This window comes from Bidens hawaiensis, unplaced genomic scaffold (assembly GCF_021521415.1).
Source record: "Bidens hawaiensis isolate Kalapana, Puna unplaced genomic scaffold, B.hawaiensis_p1.1 tig00003115_1, whole genome shotgun sequence".
In the NCBI taxonomy this organism is placed as follows: Eukaryota; Viridiplantae; Streptophyta; class Magnoliopsida; order Asterales; family Asteraceae; genus Bidens; species Bidens hawaiensis.
Window position 1 is genome coordinate 1,217,893 of NW_027491167.1, and position 20,832 is coordinate 1,238,724.

At 36.9% G+C, this 20,832-nt stretch overlaps 1 long non-coding RNA gene across 1 annotated transcript in view; it reads right to left on the reverse strand.

Annotated features, from left to right (window-relative positions):
• Positions 1-12,998: 12,998 nt before the first annotated feature.
• Positions 12,999-20,832, reverse strand: part of LOC143622260 (uncharacterized) — a 48,323-nt gene continuing 40,489 nt past the window's right edge. Inside the window, exon 2 of the long non-coding RNA XR_013151666.1 lies at positions 12,999-13,159. This is a non-coding gene — a long non-coding RNA (uncharacterized LOC143622260). The remainder of the gene's footprint in view (positions 13,160-20,832) is intronic.

Sequence of the window (20,832 nt, forward strand, 5' to 3'; positions counted from 1 at the left end):
ACAGTCTGAAGAAGTCTGAATGAATCAGATGTTTACATCTGAATGGTTCCATTTAGATGTAAACAAACAACCCCTTATATGACATGGTAAAACCTGCATGTAAACTAAGATCATTGGCAGTTGTGCATCGTATCAATGGCAAATGATTGTCACTGGCAACTCGTGTCCTTAGTAGCAAGATACTGTTAAGCAATAGTGATAATATTGAGAGATGATAACTAGTGAGTAGTAGTCACGTTTATACTAAAATAATAAGTTACAACAAGTAGTTGTAACCGCCATATATATCTTGCGTTTTCACAAAAAGTTGTAACGTTTCATGATACCAATAAGTGTGAATGTTCGGCTCCTGCATAAAGAAAACCAGTTGGTGTATTTTACACTAGAAGTTATGGCGTTTTCATAAAATAGCATCTTCGTTCTTTGCAGATTTTTATTTTATTTTATCTGGTTATTGACTTTATGTGTTCATAAAATACTTTAATTTGACTATGAAATGATACCCAACTAGAAACTATCTAGGAAATAAAAAAAAGATAACAAAGGGTACTAATATAAACCAACAAAATAAATAACAAAGGCTATATATATATATATATATATATATATATATATATATATATATAGAAAAGATCAAATAGGAAGTTTGATTATCCTAAGAAGGCTAGGAAGAAGAGTATTTTTGTCTAATATCTTAATATTGAAAATCCACTTAATTTAATTTCAAAAACCCACTTATTTAAAACACACTTAATTAAAACTCACTTAAATTTTAACTTATCTCCTACAACCACCACCGCCCACCGCCACCACCTTGCCGGAAAAGTCTTTGTAAATTTCGTCGGAAAATAAAACACTATGAAAAATACAATGAAAAAGACACAATGTAAAAAACACAATTGAATAAACACTATGAAAATAAAAACACAATGAAAAACACAATTAAATTACACAATGTAAAAAACACAATGAAAAAAACACTCTGAAAAAATAAAACACACTTGTATAACACAATTTTGTAAAACACACTTTGTAAAAAACCCACGATTTTTTTTATTTTTATATAGCATTATGGTACTCATATAAAAGATAAAAAAAACACTCGCTATTATGGTGAAATTGTTTTGAAAAAAAAATGTCGTATAAAAAAGTTATGAGATAACACATGATACACATGATACACTAATGACATAAAACTCTCTAGAGAAGAATGAAAGAACACGAACGAATCAATCAGTATCTAAGTTACACTCATACCATGCAACCTGTTGGTGCATTTTGTGACCGTCGCTATGCAATTCTGATCAGCGGAAACGAAGTACGAAGTTAGAACAACTTCGCCTACTGAAGCCCAGGCCCGAGAATGTTTTATATATATATACGTGTGTCTTGTTTAGGTTTAGTAATCCAGAAATTAGTGTGTGTTTTGAGCAGTTTGTTTGTTTAGAGAGAGTAAGAGACAAGGAGAGTCGTGTGAGACGACCCGAGGTAGAGCTCACCTCGGGTCAGTCGTGTTTTCTGTTTGGTTACGGTATGTAACGTGTTTTGATTATTATATAAGAATCTGCAGATTTGATTACCCCGTTCTTGTATTTGTTCGTGTATTTGTTCGTGTACGTGTTTGTGTTCTTCGTCTTCTACACCAATAAACGAGTCTAGGAGGATTCCGCACTCCTAGACATCGTGCGGATCTCGTATCGATCGTCGACGCCCCGGGGGGACTTACATGTGGTATCAGAGCCTTAGGCTCTTATGCTATGGTTCGAGATCTGCGTTTTGGTGTTTCTGGCACGAATCTGATGTGTTCTTGGCTGAACAGCGCCGCAGGCGAAGTTATGGGGTTCAGGCGAAGTTGTCGCTTAAATTTTAGGGTTTAGGCGAAGATATAAGGTTAAGCGAAGTTATCCACAACTTCGCCTACCTCACAAGTTCGCTTATCAGTCAGGCGATGTTATGGAATAGGCGAAGTTATGGACAGGCGAAGTTGACTTTAGGCGAAGTTAACGAGAAAAAAAAAAAAAAAAAAAAAGTGTTTTGGAGTTTTCGTCTGTATGGCCAGGTGTACACGATTATTGTGAGACCGGAGATGTTGTTCCGTCAACGAGTGAAACTTGTTATCTCTGGGTCTTACGTGTGAACAAATACGTGTCAACTCTGGATATGGAGTTGAGTTTGTGAATGGGATATTGATTGAAACTGGATATTGACACATATTTGGGTGTTTGTGGGCAATGAAATTGTTGTTGTTCGATGTTGACCAACTGAAGAAAGTCAAATTGAACTGAAGGTTTTTGTCATTACTGGATTGCGGTCAGAGCATATTATTTATGTTATTTTCAAGGCGTTCGAGAATTGGATCCTGAAACGTGATGCTTATTTATTAGAGTGAAAATTCTGGAACAAGTTGGATTTAATCGGGAACTAAAGTGTTTATGTTCTTGATCGTTATCCCTGGTGATTGAAGATGCTTCGGATTAATTAATGGTCATGTGTTAGATTCTGTCAAGGTGGTTTTGTGATGAAATTGATCACTTGATGTTGAGTAGTTGAAGATTAAACCTTATCGTATGCCGACGAGTTGGTGAAGTTGTGGAGGAAGCCCAACTTCACGTGTTGGTGAAGTCAGATGGACTCACGTGATTGGTTGAGATGATCTATTGGCACGAGGATGCATGCATTTCAAAGACCTCAATCGTTATAGTCGGAGAAGCTTACACTGAAGGGAAGATCTGATATGGAAGACGCTGGGTGATTGGTAGATTTGTGAAGCTACATGACAGATTCAGACACGGCTGGTTGACTGCAAACAGAAGATCATCAGTTAAGAGGGGGACTGTTGGTGCATGTCGTGTAACAGATGATCTTTTGTGTTTGTTAGAATTGAGAGCAACGGTCAAAGGGGAGACTGTTGGTGCATTTTGTGACCGTCGCTATGCAATTCTGATCAGCGGAAACGAAGTTAGAACAACTTCGCCTATGGCGAAGTTATAACAACTTCGCCTACTGAAGCCCAGGCCCGAGAATGTTTTATATATATATACGTGTGTCTTGTTTAGGTTTAGTAATCCAGAAATTAGTGTGTGTTTTGAGCAGTTTGTTTGTTTAGAGAGAGTAAGAGACAAGGAGAGTCGTGTGAGACGACCCGAGGTAGAGCTCACCTCGGGTCAGTCGTGTTTTCTGTTTGGTTACGGTATGTAACGTGTTTTGATTATTATATAAGAATCTGCAGATTTGATTATCCCGTTTTTATATTTGTTCGTGTATTTGTTCGTGTACGTGTTTGTGTTCTTCGTCTTCTACACCAATAAACGAGTCTAGGAGGATTCCGCACTCCTAGACATCGTGCGGATCTCGTATCAATCGTCGACGCCCCGGGGGGACTTACATGAAACAATGCATTTATGTTTTCTATACGATGAATCAGTTAGTATCAAACTCATGTGTAAGTCATGAGTCACGCGCAAGCCATCATGTCATGAAACTCGTTAAAATCAACAACACCATTGCCAACAACACTATCGATCCTATATTGATCCTACAAACTATGGTATCAGCAGTAGTTCTTCAACTATACACATACAAGAGTTTTCCAAATACTTACCAAATAGACTTCATCACCAGTAAACCTTCCATGCAACTTTGATCCCTTGTATATGTTGAGACAATCAATGTTGACTTTTTCATTAATAAACAGTTCCTCATCAACAATAAGCAGTGAGCTACCTTTAAGACTTTTCTAGGATAATATTAATAAATTATTTCAACATACATAAGTTGATACATATGTAGCACATAAAACTAGCGTATATCTACTTAGATGTCATGTAAGCGTGCCTCTTCGAACTTCTCTAGAATCTCACTCAATAAGTTATTAATTTATTTGGTGGTGTGAGTAGATTCAACGTCAGAAGGTTCTAGAGGACCAATACCTCCAAAATTTCAACAATGCATCTCTACCTCTAAAATCTAAATTATTTGTATTATTTGTAGCTATGTTACCTCTATGAAGGTTCAAGGGCAGCACCTCTGACGGGTGCATTGACTAATTTAGAAGCTTCATTGAAAATATTTAGGATTTGCATGGTTGGTTAAAAGTACAATATTATATGCATGAAAACTAATTAGTGGGCAATGATATTGGTGACAACTAATCAACAGCAGCAACTATATATGTATTAGTTGCTATTGAGAAGTACTAACTTAACTCTGCGATAACTATGTTCAGTGGTATATTCCAAGCAATAACATGTTTTCTATATTGAGATTGCTGAGTACCGATATGACACATAACTGCAAGCAGTTTTGGTAGACATATATGTGTTGTGCTCTTTTACAAGAGTTGTAACATTTCTTTCATCCTAACCAGTGTGAAGGTTAACCCCTATATTAGGGAAATCATTTGGTTTGTAATATACAAAAACAAAAAATTACTACGCTTAAATGGGAAAGAACGACATCTCCGTTCTTTTATCATTGTCTTCATATACAACCGAAATACTTTAACCTAAAGGTGATTTAATATGCGATTAAGAAAAGTATTGAAATACGAAACCTAGGATGACAAGTTAATTCATATATACATAACATATAAATAACAAAGATATGTATTGATACAACTAACTGTAAAAGGATATTTACAAAATGAATCATCGGTAAAAAAACACAAAACAACACTATGCCCTAACGGCAAAAACAACTATCTGCAGAAGAACGAAAGGACACGAATGAATCAATGTATCTCAGTAACACTCATACCATGCAACTGAACTAATCAATACATTTTTGGTACGTTGAATCAATTTGTGTCAACTCATGTGTAACGAGTCACGCGCAAACCATCATGTCATGAAACTCGTTAAAATCAACAACACCATTGCCATCGAGGTCAAACTTGGCGATCATCAACTCGCACTCGTACACTGTTCGCGACTCTCCCAATCTACTAAGCGTTCTCCTCAAACTTTTAGGAGTTATACAGCCGCAACCTTCTACCTCTTCATACATCTTAAAAGCCATCTTTAAGTCATTCACTTTCTCCTCTTCATTTGCACCTTCAACCACTTTAACCATATCTTCAAAGCTCAACAATCCATCACCATCTGAGTCCATCATCTCCGCCACTATCTCCGCCTCCTCTGATGACAACTCTACACCTATCTTCCCGATGCAAACTTGGAGCTCCGGTGGTGATAATTTGCCGTCGCCGTTTTTGTCCAAATGTGTGAATACACGTTTGTATTGTTGTTTTATGTCCATGAAAGCTACTTTACATCCAAAAAACTGAAAATATAGAGGTAGCTAAAGTGTATATGTGTTTATGTAAGTATCTATGTTCTTATAATTCCTTGATGAGATGAGGAATTGGGTGACTTATATATTATATATATTGGGTGCTATGCGTGTGGTTGAACTACAATGACAAGTTGAAAAAAGTACGAGCCAGGAATTTTCATTATAATTTATAAAGTTGCAACATTTGAATTTAGCAATAACCTTCCTGACTTTTCGAAGTTACCTCGAAATGGACCCTCTCCGTAGTCGTACGCATATTGAAAGTTCTAGTCAAACTTCTTTCCTACGTGGTATAACGTACGATGTATCTTCTAAAAATAATTAAAACATCTACAGCAACAAACTCATCCAAATCGTCACAAAAAATTTCAAACTTTTCTTAAAAATCTTTTTTTTTTACAATAATAAACATTCACATATCACCACATCATCAACTACCTTTACAATAATTTAATCAAGTAACTTTTAAAACAAACTAGGTAGCAAACCCGCCGCTTTGCGGCTGCGAGCATGAATTCGATTAGCATCGATTAGGTTTGTACTGTTACAGACATTAAACCCAAAACACAAATTCGTAAACATCCAAAACACATAACACATGATACAAAAAAAATTAACATATTTAAAACGTTTGTTTGGTCGGTAAAACACGGTTGTTGTAGCGCCGAGTTAACACAAATTTTGTTAGTAGCGGCTACGTTTGTTATGGTTCAGAACTAAACCTAAAAAATAGTTCCGTCAAGTTAACATATTTAAAACAAAAACACGGGCATTATGATGGCGAGTCGACACAAGTTCGACCGGGTATCAGTTAGATTTTTAACGGGTACAAGAACCGACTTAAAAAATATTTCATCAAATTATCATGTTTAAAAACAATAAATAAATAAAACATACTTTCAAAAAAAAAACTAATGAAAACTAAAAGAACATATTTCAACGCAATGTATCCTAACTGTCAAAAAAGGGAACATTTGTTGCCTTGGAGGTTCGAACTCAAGCAGAACAGAAATCAAAAAGTTTAAAATGGAAGTTAGAGCCATTGAACCAAATAAACAGATGGTGTAATACTTGAAATAATTATATAAAATATCAAAATAATAACCTTAAAAAGCTGCTTTTGTTACACCAAACTTTGCTTTTGTCTATATATATATAATTTATTTATTTATATTTAGATATTAAAATATATATTTAAAATAAATATTAATCTATAACTAAAAATAAAGCATTTAATTTGCTTTTAAAAAATTATACTTGTAATATTTTTAATATTTCGTAAGTGTTGAATTAAGTTAAAAATTAAATAGCGCTCTTATTTTATGTGAGGGTTTTCTCTTGATTGAAAGACGAGTGTATCTAATGTGACGAATTTAGTTAGTAGCTCATTTGAAGTATTTGTTAGCCGTTAAAAAGAATTCTTCTAAACGAATAACACCAACAAATTCTTTAACCTTTCGTTTACCATTTCCCTTTGTTTTTTTTTTAAAATTGTGTATTTATGTGGTCTGAATACAAACAACTTATTTACAAATTGTTTTCTTGTAAATGAAAATAACATAAATGTTTCTTTATTGGTAAGTGGTCCACATAAAGAAAAAAAAAAACAATTGCATATTAATTTATTACATAAAAAGGAGTGAATTCCATGTATAGTTTGTTTGTAGTTTTTAACTGCAATCTTTATCTCCAAACAATAGCCAAGAACCAAGCTCACAAAGACAAAGTCTAGCATTTCTTTTGTCCATTAATATCACGCTAGTTTCGGACGGTGTCACACTAGCACCCTTGTAGGTGCTCTTAGATCGATGTCCAGCTAAGCTAGAACAGAGGATTGTCACCACAAAATATATGCTTCAACTTTCTCATGAATGAATTGTATTTTTTTTTTTTTTTTTGAATGAATTGTATTGAGCTTTATTAATTTATTCCAGAATTTATTCGAAACTACCATGCAGACTAAGAAATAGTTTAGGGTTACAACCTAACAATGCTCATAATAAATATATCAATCAACTTTTACTGTCAATGAATATGTCACAACATATATCAATCATTTATTGTTAAGGATTTGTAAAATCTATTGTTATTTTATCTCACCCCTAACAAACTATACATAAATGTGAAATATTCATTGAGCGTAATAGTCATTTATTGTTAAGGATTTGTAAAATCTATTGTTATTTTATCTCACCCCCTAACAAACTATACATAAATGTGACATATTCATTGAGCGTAAAAGTTGACTGATATATGTATTAAGAACATTGTTAGGCTGCAACCATAAACTATTTCTTAGACTGCATGCTAGTTTGGATATTAAATTCTGAAAGGTCAATACAATTCATTCATAAAAAAGTCAAAGCATATATTTTTGTGGTGACAATCCTCTACTTAAGATAAAGGATTCCTGGGGGTTTTGGCATGTGTCCAGGTGGTAAAAAAAGACACTTGTGTAATCCGCTATCTCAAATAGCGGATTCCACTTGTCACACCCTGCTGACTCAGACGACACTTGAGTTCACGTGGAAAGTAATCTTACGTGTACAAGTAATCCTCCATCTCAGCTAACACACTATCTGAATCCACTTAAATTCTAGTGAACTGCCTAAAACCATTTTTTTTCTTTAAACCATCTATTCCAACCAAAAATTCCCCTGATGGGTTCGAAGGGGCAATGCCACTTTGCATGGATTTGTCTAAAGAAGCTTCACTGGAAAATGCTTGTGATTTGCGTGACTAACTTATAAAAGTTGCATGAAAACTAGGATCATTGACAGTTGTGTATCATTGGCATGCAAATGGCTATCGTTGGCAGCTTATGCCATCACTTGCAAGTACTACGTACCGATCAATGTTAAATTTGCTGAGTGGTATATGCGAGAAATGGAAACTACTACGCAATGATAACTAGTGAGCAGTAGGATTATTTCTACAAAGAATTCCTAGTGATATAGCAAATAACTGCAAGTAGTTATTATTACCATATGTAGCGCTTTTCGCCTTCATTCCAATGAGTGTGATAGCTCGATCTCTACAAAGGGAATCATTTGGTTTGTTTTAGATAAAAATGAAAACTTCGTTTCACAGGAAAGAACACCTTCGGACATTGCATAACCTATATGTAATTATCTAATTATTGTCTTCGTATAAACATGGAATACTCTATCTAACAATGAATTAATACACGATTCAGAAAGCTATCCAAGTACTAAAACACAAAACAAGATTACATGTATACACAATATACAATAAATAACAAGGGTATGCATATATATTAATAATTTCAAAAAGATATTTACAACTCAAAGAATGAATCATCATAAATACAAAACATCACACAATGTACTAATGATAGGAAACAACTATCTACTGAAGAATGAAATAAAATGAATCAATCAATTAACTCACTCACACTCATACCTTGCCATCTATCAATGCAATTTTTTGTACGTTAAATCAGTTAGTATTAACTATTAACCTCATGTGTAACTCACGAGTCGCGAGCTAGCATGACATCATGTCATGAAACTCGTTAAAATCAACAACACCATTACCATCGAGGTCAAATTTCGCGATCATCAACTCGCACTCATCCACCGTTCGTGACTCTCCTAATCTACTGAGCGTTCTCCTCAAACTTTTAGGAGTTATACAGCCACAACCCTCTACTTCTTCATACATTTAAAAAGCCATCTTTAAGTCATTCACTTTCTCTTCTTCATTTGCACCTTCAACCACTTTAACCATATCTTCAAAGCTCAACAATCCATCACCATCTGAGTCCATCATCTCCGCCACCATCTCCGCCTCCTCCGGTGACAACTCTACACCTATCTTCCCGATGCAAACCTGGAGCTCTGGTGGCGATAATTTTCCATCGCCATTTTCGTCGAAATGTGTGAATACACGTTTGTATTGTTGTTTTATGTCCATAAAAGCTGAAGTGTGTGTGTGTATAAGTTATTGTTCCTTGATGAGATGAGAAATTGAGTGAGATATATATAATGGGTGCTTTGCGCGTGGTTGAACAAAATGACAAAGTTGAAAACAAAAAAAGATAGGGGGTAGCTAGAAAAGACGAATTTTCATTCGGGTTAGGAATTTTCTAGAAATGGACCATGTCCCTATTTGAAAGTTATAGACAAACTTCTTTCTTTCGTGGAATGATGTACGATATATGTATCTCGTTTTTCCTTTTTCTTTTTTCCCTCTAAATAATCGAGTGTGTAGAAGATAAGATTAACTAGTCGAATGTTCCCCAATGATGTTACTATACCTGATTAAAAAAAATAAACACAAAGAAATACATTTGTGAATAGTCAAAAGAATACCAACATATTTACATCGGTTGAAATCCATAAAACCGATGTTGTGATATGCGTAAAATGATATCAACATGTGTATTAAATTGACTGAAACTATAAAAAATAAATACCGGTACTGTGTCGGTATCGGTTCTGTTCTTACAAAGTTCATATCAGAACGACAAGAAAAAAAAACTCCCATGCTTATTTGACTGAAACTAAAAACAAATACCGGTACTGATGTCGGTATCGATTCTGTTTGTTACAAAGTCCATTTCAGAACGACGAGAAAAAAAAACTCCCATGCTTATTTTGCTTTTTTAAAAGGCAATTGACTGAAACTACAAAAACAAATACCGGTATCAATGTCGGTATCGGTTCTGTTCGTTAGAAAGTCCATATCAGAGTGGCAGAGAAAAAAAACTCCCATGTTTATTTTGCTTTCTTAAAAGGCTTAGTTAAAAAATAAATACTTTATGGCTAATATTAAAGCATAAGTTATTATAACGGTCGGTTTCTAAAAAATAAAAACTATACCGATATAAAAAAAAAGAAAGAAAAAAACGCCAAACTTTAAGAAAAAAAATTGTGGTCATTTTATTAAAAATGAAAACTATACTAATTAATATAACATTCTAAGTAATAAAGTAAATCTTTATGGTCACCCTTTAAAACACAAAACTTTCATGGTTAATCTACAAAAAAAATAGAATTTTACCATTCAGGACACAAATCTCCATACACATGTTGGGTTTATTTTAAGTTTGATGCGTATGTAAAGCCATCATCCGGACAAAGTCTGGTTAATTAGGATAAAGAGTTTGTTGATTTGGATGTAAAAACATTGATCTTGATGATGTCCATTATGAGTCTGATGCGTATGCAAAACCATTAACATGATGTTCCTGACAAGGTCTAGTTAATTCGGATAAAGAGTTTGTCGATTAGGATGTAAAAACATTGATCCGCATGATGTCCTGGTTCATATACAAATGAGTTGCTTGGTCCAGATGAAGGAATTGTTGATCCGTATTATGTTGCTTCGGATGTGATAATATTACTTCGATCACATAAACAAAATAAGTTGACCAATTTGAATAATCAAAATATTGGAGAGTATCATGAGGATAAGTAATATGAACGAGGTTGGGGTCGAGGAAGAGGAATCGCCAGAGGAGGACATAGAAGATGCATGGGTTGAGGATATAGACAACAGAGACAAGTACTAGGTTTAGATATTATAATTGTGGAATGTTCAGCCATTTCGCATATGAATGTACCAAATGGAAGGACAGGAGGAAAGAAGCTAATTTGATACCATAAGATGAGCCGTCACTACTTTGATGAAATAAAAAGTCGGAATCAAGATAAAAGGGGTGAGCGTATTGGTTAATCTTCATGCGTCGAGGGACGAACTGAAAGTTGGATCATGGGTTGGACAAATCATCAAGAAGTTTATTTAGTCACACATAATTTACGGCTTTAATAGGTCATATGTTTGTTGAGCCAAGTAGGGGATTAGTATTTAAGTTGTATCGTCTCCTATTTAATATTGTAAGCTTTGAGGTTGAATGAAGTAATGAATTTTCAAGCAGTATAACTTAAGTTACATATCCTTTATGTTATTCGCACAAATCCAAGATTGGACTAACAAGAACCTTGAAAGTTCATGAAGGGATTTGGAGCGGCGCCCTAATGAGTCCAAGGGGCACTGTCACTTACGTACATGGATGATGGATTTTGTCATATAGAAGAAGCTTCATGGAATGCTTTTAACTTAGGGGCAGTTTGGTTCATTCAGATCTGAATGAGTCAGATCTGAATGAACATCTGTCCCATTCAGCAACAACAGTAAGTCTGAATGATTCAGACCTAATTTTAACCATTCAGATGTTTTTCTGTTTGGAACCAAACAGTCTGAAGAAGTCTGAATGAATCAGATGTTTACATCTGAATGATTCCATTTAGATGTAAACAAACAACCCCTTATATGACATGGTAAAACCTGCATGTAAACTAAGATCATTGGCAGTTGTGCATCGTATCAATGGCAAATGATTGTCACTGGCAACTCGTGTCCTTAATAGCAAGATACTGTTAAGCAATAGTAATCTAGGTGAGTGGTAACTGCGAGGAGTGATAATATTGAGAGATGATAACTAGTGAGTAGTAGTCACGTTTATACTAAAATAATAAGTTACAACAAGTAGTTGTAACCGCCATATATATCTTGCGTTTTCACAAAAAGTTGCAACGTTTCATGATACCAATAAGTGTGAATGTTCGGCTCCTGCATAAAGAAAACCAGTTGGTGTATTTTACACTAGAAGTTATGGCGTTTTCATAAAATAGTATCTTCGTTCTTTGCAGATTTTTATTTTATTTTATCTGGTTATTGACTTTATGTGTTCATAAAATACTTTAATTTTACTATGAAATGATACCCAACTAGAAACTATCTAGGAAATAAAAAAAAGATAACAAAGGGTACTAATATAAACCAACAAAATTAATAACAAAGGCTATATATATATATATATAGAAAAGATCAAATAGGAAGTTTGATTATCCTAAGAAGGCTAGGAAGAAGAGTATTTTTGTCTAATATCTTAATATTGAAAACCCACTTAATTTAATTTCAAAAACCCACTTAATTAAACTCACTTAAATTTTAACTTATCTCCTACAACCACCACCGCCCACCGCCACCACCTTGCCGGAAAAGTCTTTGGAAATTTCGTCGGAAAATAAAATACTATGAAAAACACAATGAAAAAGACACAATGTAAAAAACACAATTGAATAAACACTATGAAAATAAAAACACAATGAAAAACACAATTAAATTACACAATGTAAAAAACATTATGCAAAAAACACTATGAAAAAATAAAACACACTTGTATAACACAATTTTGTAAAACACACTTTGTAAAAAACCCACGATTTTTTTTATTTTTATATAGCATTATGGTACTCATATAAAAGATAAAAAAAACACTCGCTATTATGGTGAAATTGTTTTGAAAAAAAAATGTCGTATAAAAAAATTATGAGAGAACACATGATACACATGATACACTAATGACATAAAACTCTCTAGAGAAGAATGAAAGAACACGAACGAATCAATCAGTATCTAAGTTACACTCGTACCATGCAACCAAACAATGCATTTATGTTTTCTATACGATGAATCAGTTAGTATCAAACTCATGTGTAAGTCATGAGTCACGCGCAAGCCATCATGTCATGAAACTCGTTAAAATCAACAACACCATTGCCATCAAGATCAAACTTGGCGATCATCAACTCGCACTCGTCCACCGTTCGCGACTCTCCCAATCTACTAAGCATTCTCCTTAAACTTTTAAGAGTTATACAACCACAACCCTCTACTTCTTCATACATCTTAAAAGCCATCTTTAAGTCATTCACTTTCTTTTCTTCATTTGCACCTTCAACCACTTTAACCATATCTTCAAAGCTCAACAATCCATCACCATCCGAGTTCATCATCTCCGCCACCATCTCCGCCTCCTCCGATGACAACTCTACACCTATCTTCCCGATGCAAACTTGGAGCTCCGGCGGCGATAATTTGCCATCGCCATTTTTGTCCAAATGTGTGAATACACGTTTGTATAGTCACACTTTTTCCATGAAAGCTATACTTTAAACCCAAAAAATGAATGTATAGAGCAACGAAGCTAAGTGCTAAATTAGTGTGTGTTAGGCCTTGAATTTTACACTGAGGATCCTTTATCCTTGACTGTCTTTTGGATAGTTTATCCTTGACATATATCAGGATATAAAGGATCGACGATCCTCGGTATTACTTGTTTACCAATGATTGCATTTAGTATGGTGATGTGTTAGACAAGTATAGCAACTTTAAAGATGTACTTGTACGAATTATCCTCACGGAACATCCTATAGCTGGAATATGGATCCAGGATCCTACCTCAATGAAGCTATTAATAGACGAATTCATATGAAGATAAACGTGCAAATATCAACAACGGCTATGTGACTCATTCTTCCGCTTATTTCGCTACTGGGTGGCTATTGGCACGTGGTCAAAGGTTGTGGATCGGCTAAGTGGAGGACTTCCGGATAGATAGGAAATATTGTTATTGTTATTATCTTATTTAAACGAGGTTTGATCGAGTAGGAAAACACATGTACTTACACACACACTAGAGCAGAAACAAATACTCTCTCTACACACTAGCATACTTGGTAATCTCGATCATATTCTCCACCACATTTGTTACCACTTTTTGTTTATCAATATAATCGACGGTGATAGTTTTCACCGTCCGAGGGTTTTTTGTGCCGGAGACCACGATAACCACATAATCATCGACCAAAGGTTACCTTGTTGATCATTGACTAAAGTATTTCAACCAAAGATTATCCTATTAATCCTTGACCGGAGTTATTTTACCAACGATTACCTTGATAAGTTTTGACCGAAGTAAGACTATCTTGGTTAAGGGCTTTTTCCCTTGTGATCAAATCATTGTGTTCACCAAAATTACGCACATACACTCATCATTCCCGTGTTAGCACTATAACTCACTTAACATATTTGGATACTTGATCCTTAGAAGATTTTTGTCCATAACAATTTGGCGCCCACCGTGGGGCAATTGGTGCTATAGTCTGAATTATTCCTATCAATTTACAATTTTTCATACCCATATCACTAGGGGTGTGCATGGGTCGGTTTGGGGCGGTTTTTTGTCAAACCCATAACCGTAACCGATATAGCGGTTAACAGATAACCATAACCATAACCGATTCGTCATAGCGGTTGCGGTTAATCGGTTTTAACGGTTATAGCGAGTCGGTTATGGGTCAGTTAACCGTGACCAAAATAAACAATCCTTCTATATGATTGCGAACACTTATAGTCACTAACTATATTGTGGAATTCAAATAAATGTTCCTTTTTACTACAATTTATGGAATATACATATCTAATTGGCATATTAAATATTTTAAATGACAATTTGGATGAAAATTCAGAATGACAATTATGAAACATTGGAATGAATATGGTAACCAATATCACCAATATTATTGGCCTAAATCCTAGTTGGTGAGGAGAATTTTTAATATGTAACGGCAATAAGTGTAAAAATATCATGTTCAATTCATGCACTAATTCTAATTTCCAAACCCTTATTTCTCGATAACTAGTTACATAAATGGGGCGGTTCGGTTATGGCGGGTTTGGAATTAATATTAACCAAAACCGACCCACGTATGGCGGTTTCCAAAATTTTATTAAACCGACCCACTGGTTATATCGGTTATTGGTTAAAATCGGTTCGGTTATGTCGGTTATGGTTCGGTTTGCGGTTATGATGGTTAATTTGCTCACCCCTACATATCACTCACAATGGCCTCTCATCCACCTCTGCTTCGTCAACCATGCCCTCATCAATTCCTCTCTCATCGAGGACTTTGCCACCGATGCCTCCGCCAATCACGACAACACAACGAACTGCTGCTACCGGAAGCAGAACGCAACTACCAATCTTCCAGAGCTCGAAAACCACAGCTGCTGCACCGGTGGTTAATACTAACAGTGATGTTTGATCTATGTTTTTACAGGTTAAAGCATATATGGAGCAGCAGAACAAGAGTAACCAGAGGATCCTTCGTGAGATAGAAGATCTCAGGAAGAATAAGAGGCTAGCAGAAGATCTCACTCCCCTGGTGCCTAGGATGCTGGATTTTACCAGTCCAGGATCCATGGCTCCGCTTTCTCAGGGATCTTCACTGTTTCAGCCAGGATCCTCTATCCTGCAACCAGGGTCCATGGGTCAACCGACTCAAGGATCCTCAATGTTTCAGCCAGGATCATCCATCCTTCAACAATGGTCCATGGGCCAGCAGGCTCAAGGATCCTCACTCTTTCAGTCAGGATCACATATCCTTCAATAAGGGTCCATGGGTCAGCAGGCTTAAGGATCCTCACTCTTTCAGTCAGGATCACATATCCTTCAACAAGGGTCCATGGGTCAGCAGGCTCAAGGATCCTCACTCTTTCAGTCAGGATCACATATCCTTCAACAAGGGTCCGTGGGTCAACAGACTCAAGGATACTCACAATTTCAGCAGGGGTCATCAGTCACACCGCTTGGATCCTCTGGGTTGTATGTTCAAGGGTCCTATAATTCTCAACCTCAAGGGTCCTTTGTTCAGGATCAAGGATCCTCAAGAATCCAGCATATACGATCTTCCGAAATCCATGATGGGGACATAATCCCCATGCAGACCATATCTTCCGGAGGACCCACTCCGATTGCTGACTCCTCTTATCCCAAATACTCGTCTGGAATCCCAAACTCCACCCAGCAGAGAGGTAACTGGTACGATCCTATATCTTTAGATACTAACCATGTTCCCATGCAGGATTCAGGTATCAACCAGGCCATGGCTAGGGAGTTACAGATGCTAAAGGATATGATATCCAGTTTCCGGGGGGTGATACGTCCAATTCCTGAGATACCAGAGCGAAGTCACAAATTATCCAGATTCGCTCCGCCCATATGTGATGCTGAAATTCCGAAGTGGTTCCAAACTCCCAACATGAAGACGTATGATGGGAGCACCGATCCTGAGGAACATGTTGCCCAATATAGGGAAATGATGGAAATTAATCCCGTTCCTGAAAGACTCAAGGAGGCTTGCCTTTGTAAAGGATTTGGAGCCACACTAACGGGAGCTGCACTAAAGTGGCTGCTAAGCCTCCCCCTTTCTCGGTTACATCTTTCTCTCATTTAGTTAATTTGTTTAACACTCAAGTTTCCTGTAGTCGGAAATTTGAGAGGTTAACCAGTGATTTATATCGTGTTATCCAACCTAGTGATGAATCCATTAGGGATTTCGTTACCAGGTTCTGAAAGGAAGCTCTAGAAATCCCAAACCTTGATATGACTACTGCTGTTGAAGCATTCAAGATGGGAATTCAAAAGAGCTCCCCATTTTATGATGATTTAGTAATGACTCCTTGCAGGACATTAGATGAAGTCAGAAACAGGGCATTAAGATACATCCGCTTGGAAGAAGATAAAAAGATCCAGGATCGTCTCGGGGGACAAACGAAACAAGAAACTCCTGAAACGAATAAAGGATCCTGGAATAGGAACAAAAATTCAAAGCAGTAAGCCAAGTTCAATAATCAGAACGTACGGGCAGTTGAAGAAGGAGATGACGATGAAGACTATCCTTGCATCTTCGACTATTGTTTCTCTGTGGATACTCATGGCTTGATTTGTGCCATGAAGGATCTGGGAGAAAAAGCAAGGTGGCCCCGAAAGAATGAGAAGGTTGTCGGCTTCAAGGACAAGTCTAAGTGGTGCGCCTTCCACGAAGATTTTGGCCATGCGACATACGAGTGAATCGGCTTAAGGAAAGAAATTGGGTACCTCCTGAGCAAGGGTCACTTTAAAGAACTCTTGGGAAGGAAGAAATCCAAGATCTAGGATCCTGAAGATCTTCCACAGAAAGCAACGCCACCGCCGCCGGATGCCCATGTGGTCAACTTTGTCTCCAGAGACTACGAATTATTTAGAGATCCTTGTGCCATTGAAGAAAGTCCCATAGAAGAATTCAAGTTGGAAAATGAGAGAAGACCACTCATCCCCACTACTCGAGTGACTGACTAGAGAATCTTTTTCAATTCAAGGATCCAGGATCCCCAACAGGACAAGCTAGATGTGCGAATAGTTAATTTCATCTCGAGAGGTTCATACATATGTGGAACTTCTTTCTCTGCAACAAAAAGATTCGCCAAGGAGATCAAGATAGATAACGGGGATCATCCAATAGTGTCAACCACATTAACAACAGACAAAAGAATCTTCTTCGATGAGGAAGACAAGATGAACATTCAGGATCCTCATCATGACGGTTTGATTATTATTTTATTTATTTCTAACCATTATGTACGCAGGATCCTAGTGGACGGTGGCAGCTCGGTCTTCATTATCCAACATGATGTCCTCAAAAAGATGAACATCCCGGATTCAGAAATCATCCCTAGAACATCAGTGCTAGTCGGTTTCAGTGGTGAAACCAAGAAGACATTGGGGGACATCAACCTCCCAATTTATATCGAAGGGTTGAATTCATACCAAAAATTTTGTGTTATAGATAACCTTTCCTGTTGCAATGTTATTTTAGGTAGGCCTTGGCTCCATGGAATGAAGGCTGTAGCTTCAACTTATCACCAATGCATCAAGTTACCTACTCCTTGGGGAGCTGTGAAGATAGTGGGTGACCAAACGGAGGCTAGGAACTATTACTCTTTATCAATGAAGCCAATGACCAAGCAAACTATAGCATAGCAACTACAACAACATCCTAGGGACGTGCTGGAAGCTCGGGAGAAAGACCTCAAAGAAGTGTCGTTGGACCCCGAAGATCCAGAAATAAAAGTGTTCCTAGGATCCAGTATCCCCAGCAAGATCGAAGAGGATATAGTATCCTTCTTAGGGCGAAGAAGATCTACTTTTGCCTTCAAGCACTCAGACATGACAGGTATTTCAAAAGAGGTAATCACTCATAAACTCAGCCTTGATTTATCTGTAAAACCCGTCCATCAGAAGCGAAGAAAATTCGCTCCTGAGAGGAACAAGATCATACAAGAAGAAGTTGAAAAACTTCTTAAGGCCGGTATGATCAGAGAGGTTCAATATCCTCGATGGCTAGCTAATGTGGTCGTTGTTTCAAAAAAGAATGGAAAGTGGAGGGTGTGTGTCGATTTCACGGATTTAAACAAGGCATGCCCCAAGGATCCTTTCCCATTACCACATATAGATGCCATGGTGGATGCAACGGCTGGACATGAAATGCTCACCTTTATGGATGCTTCCTCTGGATTCCAACAAATTCATATGGAACCATCTGATCAAGAGGATACAGCATTCATGACTCCAACCGGCATATATTGTTATATTGCTATGCCGTTTGGACTAAGAAATGCAGGAGCGACGTACCAAAGACTAGTCAACATGATGTTCAAGGACCAATTGGGCAAGACTATGGAGGTATACATAGACGATATGGTAGTAAAATCGAAGAAGGCAGAGGATCACCTCAGAGACCTTAAGGAAGCATTCAATATCCTTGACCATTATAACATGAAACTAAATCCGTCCAAATGCCACTTCGGTGTTAAGGCTGGAAAGTTTCTGGGATATATGGTCACAAAGAGAGGAATTGAAGCAAGCCCGGAGCAGATCGAAGCCATTGTCAATCTCGAGTCTCCTGCGAATGCCAAAGACATCCAGAGACTCACCGGAAGAATAGCGGCTTTGAATAGATTCATCTCAAGATTCTCCGAGAAGTGAAAAGACTTCTATGATATCCTCAGAAAGAACAAGAAATTTGAGTGGACTGAAAAGCATGAAGCTGCGCTTACAGCCCTAAAGGATTACATATCCTCAGTTCCAGCTCTAATGAAGCCTGTGGATGGAGAATCCTTGTATATATATCTTGTTGTCTCGGGAAATGCGGTGAGTGCCGTCTTGGTAAAAAATCATGAAGGTGAACAACATCCTGTATACTATGTAAGTAAAAGCCTTCTAGATGGGGATTCCAGGTATTCTCATTTGGAAAAACTAATTCTTGCACTTATTATGGCTTCCACTAAACTAAGACATTATTTTGAAACTCACCCTATTATTCTGAGAACTAACTATCCTGTAAAGAATGTTCTTAGAAAACCAGAGTTGTCAGGTAGAATGGCTAAGTGGGCTGTAAAGTTAAGTGCATATGATATCCAATACGAGCCGAGAACAGCAATCAAGTCTCAAGCGCTAACGGACTTTGTGGCTGATTTCACTAGTGATCTACAAAAAGAAGCTGACTTGGAAGTCCAACAACTGGAAAAGACCAAAGATCCTTGGATACTCTTCACATATGGAGCATCCAACGTGAGAGGAATAGGATTAGGGATCCTACTGAAATCGCCACAGGGGGACATATTACCCCAGTCCATAGCTTGTGAGTTCCAGGCAACAAACAATGAAGAAGAATACGAGGCTTTAATAGCAGGTTTGCAATTAGCCAAAAGCATGAGGATCAGGTATCTTCAAGTTTATGTAGATTCTTTATTGATAACTAACCACTTTAACGGCTCGTATGCTGTTAAAGGTGAGAAACTAATGAAATATTTAGACTTTGTGAAGGAATTATCGAAATCCTTCGAAATATTTAGTATTACACAGGTACCGAGGGAAGAAAACGTTGGGGCAGATTCCTTAGCAAACTTAGCCTCATCTCTGAAGATACCTGAAGATTTGAAAATCCCAATAATACACATTCTCTCGCCAACAATAGGAGAACATGAAGTTGGAGAGATAACGAATGATAAAGAAATCGTGCTCTGGGATCCTTTATCCTTAAATAATAAAGGATCATGGATCCATCCTATCAAGAACTATATTCAGACTGGAGAGATTCCAGCCACAGAAAATCCCAAGTCCTTTAAACTCAAGGTATCCCAATATATTTTGTTAAATAATATGGTATATAGAAAATCTCTTGCAGGTCCATATTGAGATGCATTGAGGATCCTGAGATCCAAGAAGTACTCAAGGATTTTCATGAAGGAGATTGCGGCAATCACACAGGCGGAAGAGCATTACTTTCTAGAATACTTAGAACTGGATACTTCTGGCCAACAATGAAGAAGGATGCAGTGGAGTATTCAAAGAAATGCGATGCTTGCCAAAGACACGCGAATATCCATCATCAACCAGCGGAGCCCCTATATCCTATATCCTCCTCATGGCCCTTCATGAAATGGGGTATGGATATTGTAGGTAAGCTACCAAAAGCACCAGGTGGAAAGGTGTTTTTGCTTGCTATGACTGACTACTTCTCTAAATGGATTGAGGCAGAAGCATTTGTACAAGTTCAAGAAAGGGAAGTAATATCTTTTATTAAACGAAATATTATAACTAGATTTGATATTCCCGCTGAAATTGTTTGTGACAATGGTTCCCAGTTTATCGGGAAAAGAACCACTAACTTTTGTGACAGTTGGGGCATCAAAATGATTACTTCTACTCCAGTTCACCCGCAAGCCAATGGTCAAGCAGAGTCTAGCAACAAGATCATCATCAACAATCTAAAGAAGAAGCTAGGATCCAAGAAGGGAAAATGGGCTGAAGAACTTCCTTATGTTCTTTGGACAGACAGAACTACA